Source organism: Diabrotica undecimpunctata, unplaced genomic scaffold (assembly GCF_040954645.1).
Source record: "Diabrotica undecimpunctata isolate CICGRU unplaced genomic scaffold, icDiaUnde3 ctg00000613.1, whole genome shotgun sequence".
In the NCBI taxonomy this organism is placed as follows: domain Eukaryota; kingdom Metazoa; phylum Arthropoda; class Insecta; order Coleoptera; family Chrysomelidae; genus Diabrotica; species Diabrotica undecimpunctata.
Window position 1 is genome coordinate 374,123 of NW_027311915.1, and position 10,708 is coordinate 384,830.

The following is a 10,708-nucleotide window of genomic DNA, read 5'->3' on the forward strand; positions in this document are numbered from 1 at the left end:
AAAGTATAAAAATAAAAAAATACAAGTTATAGACGAAACCTAAGATAGAGACCAATAAACGAATACATAAAGTATAAAAATACAAGTTATATGCCTTTACATTAAGACAGAGACTAAGAAACGACTACAGAATGTACAAAAATAAAAAAAATACAAGTTATAGACGAAACCTAAGATAGAGACCAATAAACGAATACATAAAGTATAAAAATACAAATTATATGCCTTTACATTATGACAGAGACTAAGAAACGAATACAGAAAGTATAAAAATAAAAAAATACAAGTTATAGACGAAACCTAATATAGAGACCAATAAGCGAATACATAAAGTATAAAAAAATACAAGTTATACGCCTTTATATTAAGACAGAGACTAAGAAACGAATACAGAAAGTATAAAAATAAAAAAAAATACAAGTTATAGACGAAACCTAAGATAAAGACCAATAAACGAATACATAAAGTATAAAATACAAGTTATATGCCTTTATATTACGACAGAGACTAAGAAACGATTACAGAAAGTATAAAAATAAAAACAATACAAGTTATAGACGAAACCTAAGATAGAGACCGATAAACGAATACATAAAGTATAAAAATACAAGTTATATGCCTTTATATTAAGACAGAGACTAAGAAACAAATACAGAAAGTATAAAAATAAAAAAAATACAAGTTATAGACGAAACCTAAGATAGAGACCAATAAACAAATACATAAAGTATAAAAATACAAGTTATATGCCTTTAAATTAAGACAGAGACTAAGAAACGACTACAGAAAGTACAAAAATCAAAAAAAAACAAGTTATAGACGAAACCTAAGATAGAGACCAATAAACGAATACATAAAGTATAAAAATACAAGTTATATGCCTTTACATTACAAACCTAAGATAGAGACCAATAAGCGAATACATAAAGTATAAAAAAATACAAGTTATACGCCTTTATATTAAGACAGAGACTAAGAAACGAATACAGAAAGTATAAAAATAAAAAAAAATACAAGTTATAGACGAAACCTAAGATAGAGACCAATAAACGAATACATAAAGTATAAAAATACAAGTTATATGCCTTTATATTAAGACAGAGACTAAGAAACGAATACAGAAAGTATAAAAATAAAAAAATACAAGTTATAGACGAAACCTAAGATAGAGACCAATAAACGAATACATAAAGTATAAAAATACAAGTTATATGCCTTTATGTGAAGACAGAGACTAAGAAACGACTACAGAAAGTACAAAAATAAAAAAAATACAAGTTATAAGCCTTTGTATTAAGACAGAGACTAAGAAACGAATACAAAAAGTATAAAAATAAAAAAATACAAGTTATAGACGAAACCTAAGATAGAGACCAATAAACGAATACATAAAGTATAAAAATACAAGTTATATGCCTTTATATTAAGACAGAGACTAAGAAACGAATACAGAAAGTATAAAAATAAAAAAATACAAGTTATAGACGAAACCTAAGATAGAGACCAATAAACGAATACATAAAGTATAAAAATACAAGTTATATGCCTTTATATTAAGACAGAGACTAAAAAACGAATACAGAAAGTATAAAAATAAAAAAATACAAGTTATAGACGAAACCTAACATAGAGACCAATAAACGAATACATAAAGTATAAAATACAAGTTATATGCCTTTATATTACGACAGAGTCTAAGAAACGAATACAGAAAGTATAAAAATAAAAAAATACAAGTTATAGACCAAACCTAAGATAGAGACCAATAAGCGAATACATAAAGTATAAAAAAATACAAGTTATACGCCTTTATATTAAGACAGAGACTAAGAAACGAATACAGAAAGTATAAAAATTAAAAAAAATACAAGTTATAGACGAAACCTAAGATAAAGACCAATAAACGAATACATAAAGTATAAAAATACAAGTTATATCCCTTTATATTAAGACAGAGACTAAGAAACGAATACAGAAAGTATAAAAATAAAAAAATAAAAGTTATAGACGAAACCTAAGATAGAGACCAATAAACGGATACATAAAGTATAAAAATACAAGTTATATGCCTTTACATTAAGACAGAGACTAAGAAACGAATACAGAAAGTATAAAAATAAAAAAACACAAGTTATAGACGAAACCTAAGATAGAGACCAATAAGCGAATACATAAAGTATAAAAAAATACAAGTTATATGCCTTTTTATTAAGACAGAGACTAAGAAACGAATACAGAAAGTATAAAAATAAAAAAAATACAAGTTATAGACGAAACTTAAGATAGAGACCAATAAACGAATACATAAAGTATAAAAATACAAGTTATATGCCTTTACATTAAGACAGATACTAAGAAACGAATACAGAAAGTATAAAAATAAAAAAACACAATTTATAGACGAAACCTAAGATAGAGACCAATAAGCGAATACATAAAGTATAAAAAATACAAGTTATATGCCTTTATATCAAGACAGAGACTAAGAAACGAATACAAAAAGTATAGAAATAAAAAAAAATACAAGTTATAGACGAAACCTAACATAGAGACCAATAAACGAATACATAAAGTATAAAATACAAGTTATATGCCTTTATATTACGACAGAGTCTAAGAAACGAATACAGAAAGTATAAAAATAAAAAAATACAAGTTATAGACGAAACCTAACATAGAGACCAATAAACGAATACATAAAGTATAAAATACAAGTTATATGCCTTTATATTACGACAGAGTCTAAGAAACGAATACAGAAAGTATAAAAATAAAAAAATACAAGTTATAGACCAAACCTAAGATAGAGACCAATAAGCGAATACATAAAGTATAAAAAAATACAAGTTATATGCCTTTTTATTAAGACAGAGACTAAGAAACGAATACAGAAAGTATAAAAATAAAAAAAATACAAGTTATAGACGAAACCTAAGATAGAGACCGATAAACGAATACATAAAGTATAAAAATACAAGTTATATGCCTTTATATTAAGACAGAGACTAAGAAACAAATACAGAAAGTATAAAAATAAAAAAAATACAAGTTATAGACGAAACCTAAGATAGAGACCAATAAACAAATACATAAAGTATAAAAATACAAGTTATATGCCTTTATATTAAGACAGAGACTAAGAAACGACTACAGAAAGTACAAAAATAAAAAAAATACAAGTTATAGACGAAACCTAAGATAGAGACCAAAAAACGAATACATAAAGTATAAAAATACAAGTTATATGCCTTTACATTAAGACAGATACTAAGAAACGAATACAGAAAGTATAAAAATAAAAAAACACAAGTTATAGACGAAACCTAAGATAGAGACCAAAAAGCGAATACATAAAGTATAAAAAAATACAAGTTATACGCCTTTATATCAAGACAGAGACTAAGAAACGAATACAAAAAGTATAGAAATAAAAAAAAATACAAGTTATAGACGAAACCTAAGATAAAGACCAATAAACGAATACATAAAGTATAAAAATACAAGTTATATGCCTTTTTATTAAGACAGAGACTAAGAAACGAATACAGAAAGTATAAAAATAAAAAAAAATACAAGTTATAGACGAAACCTAAGATAAAGACCAATAAACGAATACATAAAGTATAAAATACAAGTTATATGCCTTTATATTACGACAGAGACTAAGAAACGAATACAGAAAGTATAAAAATAAAAACAATACAAGTTATAGACGAAACCTAAGATAGAGACCGATAAACGAATACATAAAGTATAAAAATACAAGTTATATGCCTTTATATTAAGACAGAGACTAAGAAACAAATACAGAAAGTATAAAAATAAAAAAAATACAAGTTATAGACGAAACCTAAGATAGAGACCGATAAACGAATACACAAAGTATAAAAATACAAGTTATATGCCTTTATATTAAGACAGAGACTAAGAAACAAATACAGAAAGTATAAAAATAAAAAAAATACAAGTTATAGACGAAACCTAAGATAGAGACCAATAAACAAATACATAAAGTATAAAAATACAAGTTATATGCCTTTATATTAAGACAGAGACTAAGAAACGAATACAGAAAGTATAAAAATAAAAAAACACAAGTTATAGACGAAACCTAAGATAGAGACCAATAAGCGAATACATAAAGTATAAAAAAATACAAGTTATAAGCCTTTGTATTAAGACAGAGACTAAGAAACGAATACAGAAAGTATAAAAATAAAAAAATACAAGTTATAGACGAAACCTAAGATAGAGACCAATAAGCGAATACATAAAGTATAAAAATACAAGTTATATGCCTTTACATTAAGACAGAGACTAAGAAACGAATACAGAAAGTATAAAAATAAAAAAACACAAGTTATAGACGAAACCTAAGATAGAGACCAATAAGCGAATACATAAAGTATAAAAAAATACAAGTTATAAGCCTTTGTATTAAGACAGAGACTAAGAAACGAATACAGAAAGTATAAAAATAAAAAAATACAAGTTATAGACGAAACCTAAGATAGAGACCAATAAGCGAATACATAAAGTATAAAAAAATACAAGTTATATGCCTTTTTATTAAGACAGAGACTAAGAAACGAATACAGAAAGTATAAAAATAAAAAAAATACAAGTTATAGACGAAACCTAAGATAGAGACCGATAAACGAATACATAAAGTATAAAAATACAAGTTATATGCCTTTATATTAAGACAGAGACTAAGAAACAAATACAGAAAGTATAAAAATAAAAAAAATACAAGTTATAGACGAAACCTAAGATAGAGACCAATAAACAAATACATAAAGTATAAAAATACAAGTTATATGCCTTTATATTAAGACAGAGACTAAGAAACGACTACAGAAAGTACAAAAATAAAAAAAATACAAGTTATAGACGAAACCTAAGATAGAGACCAAAAAACGAATACATAAAGTATAAAAATACAAGTTATATGCCTTTATATTAAGACAGAGACTAAGAAACGAATACAGAAAGTATAAAAATAAAAAAATACAAGTTATAGACGAAACCTAAGATAGAGACCAATAAACGAATACATAAAGTATAAAAATACAAGTTATATGCCTTTATATTAAGACAGAGACTAAAAAACGAATACAGAAAGTATAAAAATAAAAAAATACAAGTTATAGACGAAACCTAACATAGAGACCAATAAACGAATACATAAAGTATAAAATACAAGTTATATGCCTTTATATTACGACAGAGTCTAAGAAACGAATACAGAAAGTATAAAAATAAAAAAATACAAGTTATAGACCAAACCTAAGATAGAGACCAATAAGCGAATACATAAAGTATAAAAAAATACAAGTTATACGCCTTTATATTAAGACAGAGACTAAGAAACGAATACAGAAAGTATAAAAATTAAAAAAAATACAAGTTATAGACGAAACCTAAGATAAAGACCAATAAACGAATACATAAACTATAAAAATACAAGTTATATCCCTTTATATTAAGACAGAGACTAAGAAACGAATACAGAAAGTATAAAAATAAAAAAATAAAAGTTATAGACGAAACCTAAGATAGAGACCAATAAACGAATACATAAAGTATAAAAATACAAGTTATATGCCTTTACATTAAGACAGAGACTAAGAAACGAATACAGAAAGTATAAAAATAAAAAAACACAAGTTATAGACGAAACCTAAGATAGAGACCAATAAGCGAATACATAAACTATAAAAAATACAAGTTATAAGCCTTTGTATTAAGACAGAGACTAAGAAACGAATACAGAAAGTATAAAAATAAAAAAATACAAGTTATAGACGAAACCTAAGATAGAGACCAATAAGCGAATACATAAAGTATAAAAAAATACAAGTTATATGCCTTTTTATTAAGACAGAGACTAAGAAACGAATACAGAAAGTATAAAAATAAAAAAAATACAAGTTATAGACGAAACTTAAGATAGAGACCAATAAACGAATACATAAAGTATAAAAATACAAGTTATATGCCTTTACATTAAGACAGATACTAAGAAACGAATACAGAAAGTATAAAAATAAAAAAACACAAGTTATAGACGAAACCTAAGATAGAGACCAATAAGCGAATACATAAAGTATAAAAAAATACAAGTTATACGCCTTTATATCAAGACAGAGACTAAGAAACGAATACAAAAAGTATAGAAATAAAAAAAAATACAAGTTATAGACGAAACCTAAGATAAAGACCAATAAACGAATACATAAAGTATAAAAATACAAGTTATATGCCTTTTTATTAAGACAAAGACTAAGAAACGAATACAGAAAGTATAAAAATAAAAAAAATACAAGTTATAGACGAAACCTAAGATAGAGACCAATAAACGAATACATAAAGTATAAAAAAATACAAGTTATATGCCTTTTTATTAAGACAGAGACTAAGAAACGAATACAGAAAGTATAAAAATAAAAAAATACAAGTTATAGACGAAACCTAAGATAGAGACCAATAAGCGAATACATAAAGTATAAAAAAATACAAGTTATATGCCTTTTTATTAAGACAGAGACTAAGAAACGAATACAGAAAGTATAAAAATAAAAAAAATACAAGTTATAGACGAAACTTAAGATAGAGACCAATAAACGAATACATAAAGTATAAAAATACAAGTTATATGCCTTTACATTAAGACAGATACTAAGAAACGAATACAGAAAGTATAAAAATAAAAAAACACAAGTTATAGACGAAACCTAAGATAGAGACCAATAAGCGAATACATAAAGTATAAAAAAATACAAGTTATACGCCTTTATATCAAGACAGAGACTAAGAAACGAATACAAAAAGTATAGAAATAAAAAAAAATACAAGTTATAGACGAAACCTAAGATAAAGACCAATAAACGAATACATAAAGTATAAAAATACAAGTTATATGCCTTTTTATTAAGACAGAGACTAAGAAACGAATACAGAAAGTATAAAAATAAAAAAAAATACAAGTTATAGACGAAACCTAAGATAAAGACCAATAAACGAATACATAAAGTATAAAATACAAGTTATATGCCTTTATATTACGACAGAGACTAAGAAACGAATACAGAAAGTATAAAAATAAAAACAATACAAGTTATAGACGAAACCTAAGATAGAGACCGATAAACGAATACATAAAGTATAAAAATACAAGTTATATGCCTTTATATTAAGACAGAGACTAAGAAACAAATACAGAAAGTATAAAAATAAAAAAAATACAAGTTATAGACGAAACCTAAGATAGAGACCAATAAACAAATACATAAAGTATAAAAATACAAGTTATATGCCTTTATATTAAGACAGAGACTAAGAAACGACTACAGAAAGTACAAAAATAAAAAAAATACAAGTTATAGACGAAACCTAAGATAGAGACCAAAAAACGAATACATAAAGTATAAAAATACAAGTTATATGCCTTTATATTAAGACAGAGACTAAGAAACGAATACAGAAAGTATAAAAATAAAAAAATACAAGTTATAGACGAAACCTAAGATAGAGACCAATAAACGAATACATAAAGTATAAAAATACAAGTTATATGCCTTTATATTAAGACAGAGACTAAAAAACGAATACAGAAAGTATAAAAATAAAAAAATACAAGTTATAGACGAAACCTAACATAGAGACCAATAAACGAATACATAAAGTATAAAATACAAGTTATATGCCTTTATATTACGACAGAGTCTAAGAAACGAATACAGAAAGTATAAAAATAAAAAAATACAAGTTATAGACCAAACCTAAGATAGAGACCAATAAGCGAATACATAAAGTATAAAAAAATACAAGTTATACGCCTTTATATTAAGACAGAGACTAAGAAACGAATACAGAAAGTATAAAAATTAAAAAAAATACAAGTTATAGACGAAACCTAAGATAAAGACCAATAAACGAATACATAAACTATAAAAATACAAGTTATATCCCTTTATATTAAGACAGAGACTAAGAAACGAATACAGAAAGTATAAAAATAAAAAAATAAAAGTTATAGACGAAACCTAAGATAGAGACCAATAAACGAATACATAAAGTATAAAAATACAAGTTATATGCCTTTACATTAAGACAGAGACTAAGAAACGAATACAGAAAGTATAAAAATAAAAAAACACAAGTTATAGACGAAACCTAAGATAGAGACCAATAAGCGAATACATAAACTATAAAAAAATACAAGTTATAAGCCTTTGTATTAAGACAGAGACTAAGAAACGAATACAGAAAGTATAAAAATAAAAAAATACAAGTTATAGACGAAACCTAAGATAGAGACCAATAAGCGAATACATAAAGTATAAAAAAATACAAGTTATATGCCTTTTTATTAAGACAGAGACTAAGAAACGAATACAGAAAGTATAAAAATAAAAAAAATACAAGTTATAGACGAAACTTAAGATAGAGACCAATAAACGAATACATAAAGTATAAAAATACAAGTTATATGCCTTTACATTAAGACAGATACTAAGAAACGAATACAGAAAGTATAAAAATAAAAAAACACAAGTTATAGACGAAACCTAAGATAGAGACCAATAAGCGAATACATAAAGTATAAAAAAATACAAGTTATACGCCTTTATATCAAGACAGAGACTAAGAAACGAATACAAAAAGTATAGAAATAAAAAAAAATACAAGTTATAGACGAAACCTAAGATAAAGACCAATAAACGAATACATAAAGTATAAAAATACAAGTTATATGCCTTTTTATTAAGACAAAGACTAAGAAACGAATACAGAAAGTATAAAAATAAAAAAAATACAAGTTATAGACGAAACCTAAGATAGAGACCAATAAACGAATACATAAAGTATAAAAAAATACAAGTTATACGCCTTTATATTAAGACAGAGACTAAGAAACGAATACAGAAAGTATAAAAATAAAAAAAATACAAGTTATAGACGAAACCTAAGATAGAGACCAATAAGCGAATACATAAAGTATAAAAAAATACAAGTTATACGCCTTTATATGAAGACAGAGACTAAGAAACGAATACAGAAAGTATAAAAATAAAAAAAAATAAAAGTTATACACGAAACCTAAGATAAAGACCAATAAACGAATACATAAAGTATAAAAATACAAGTTATATGCCTTTTTATTAACACAGAGACTAAGAAACGAATACAGAAAGTATAAAAATAAAAAAAATACAAGTTATAGACGAAACCTAAGATAGAGACCAATAAACGAATACATAAAGTATAAAAATACAAGTTATATGCCTTTATATTAAGACAGAGACTAAGAAACGAATACAGAAAGTATAAAAATTAAAAAAAATACAAGTTATAGACGAAACCTATAGAGACCAATAAACGAATACATAAAGTATAAAAATACAAGTTATATGCCTTTATATTAACACAGAGACTAAGAAACGAATACAGAAAGTATAAAAATAAAAAAAAAATACAAGTTATAGACGAAACCTATAGAGACCAATAAACGAATACATAAAGTATAAAAATACAAGTTATTTGCCTTTATATTAAGACAGAGACTAAGAAACGAATACAGAAAGTTTAAAAATAAAAAAAAATACAAGTTATAGACGAAACCTAAGATAAAGACCAATAAATGAATACATAAAGTATAAAAATACAAGTTATATGCCTTTATATTAAGACAGAGACTAAGAAACGAATACAGAAAGTATAAAAATAAAAAAAATACAAGTTATAGACGAAACCTAAGATAGAAACCAATAAACGAATACATAAAGTATAAAAAAATACAAGTTATATTCCTTTATATTAAGACAGAGACTAAGAAACGAATTCAGAAAGTATAAAAATAAAAAAATACAAGTTATAGACGAAACCTATGATACAGACTAATAAGCGAATACATAAAGTATAAAAATATACAAGTTATACGCCTTTATATTAAGACCGAGACTAAGAAACAAATACAGAAAGTATAAAAATAAAAAAAATACAAGTTATAGACGAAACCTATGATACAGACTAATAAGCGAATACATAAAGTATAAAAATATACAAGTTATACGCCTTTATATTAAGACAGAGACTAAGAAACGAATACAGAAAGTATAAAAATAAAAAAAATACAAGTTATAGACGAAACCTAAGATAGAGACCAATAAAAGAATACATAAAGTATAAAAAAATACAAGTTATACGCCTTTATATTAAGTCAGAGACTAAGAAACGAATACAGAAAGTATAAAAATAAAAAAAAATACAAGTTATAGACGAAACCTAAGATAGAGACCAATAAACGATTACATAAAGTATAAAAATACAAGTTATATGCCTTTACATTAAAATTAATTTAAAATGACTACAATAACTGGACTGGTCGAAGTTGCAGCTAAGAGTGATTCCGGCATCTGAGAATGGTAATTTATAGGTTTGGTATGAAGTGCTGAATTGCTGTTCCCATGAATGTTGGCCAACGGTTCATAAACGAATACATAAAGTATAAAATACAAGTTATATGCCTTTATATTACGACAGAGTCTAAGAAACGAATACAGAAAGTATAAAAATAAAAAAATACAAGTTATAGACCAAACCTAAGATAGAGACCAATAAGCGAATACATAAAGTATAAAAAAATACAAGTTATACGCCTTTATATTAAGACAGAGACTAAGAAACGAATACAGAAAGTATA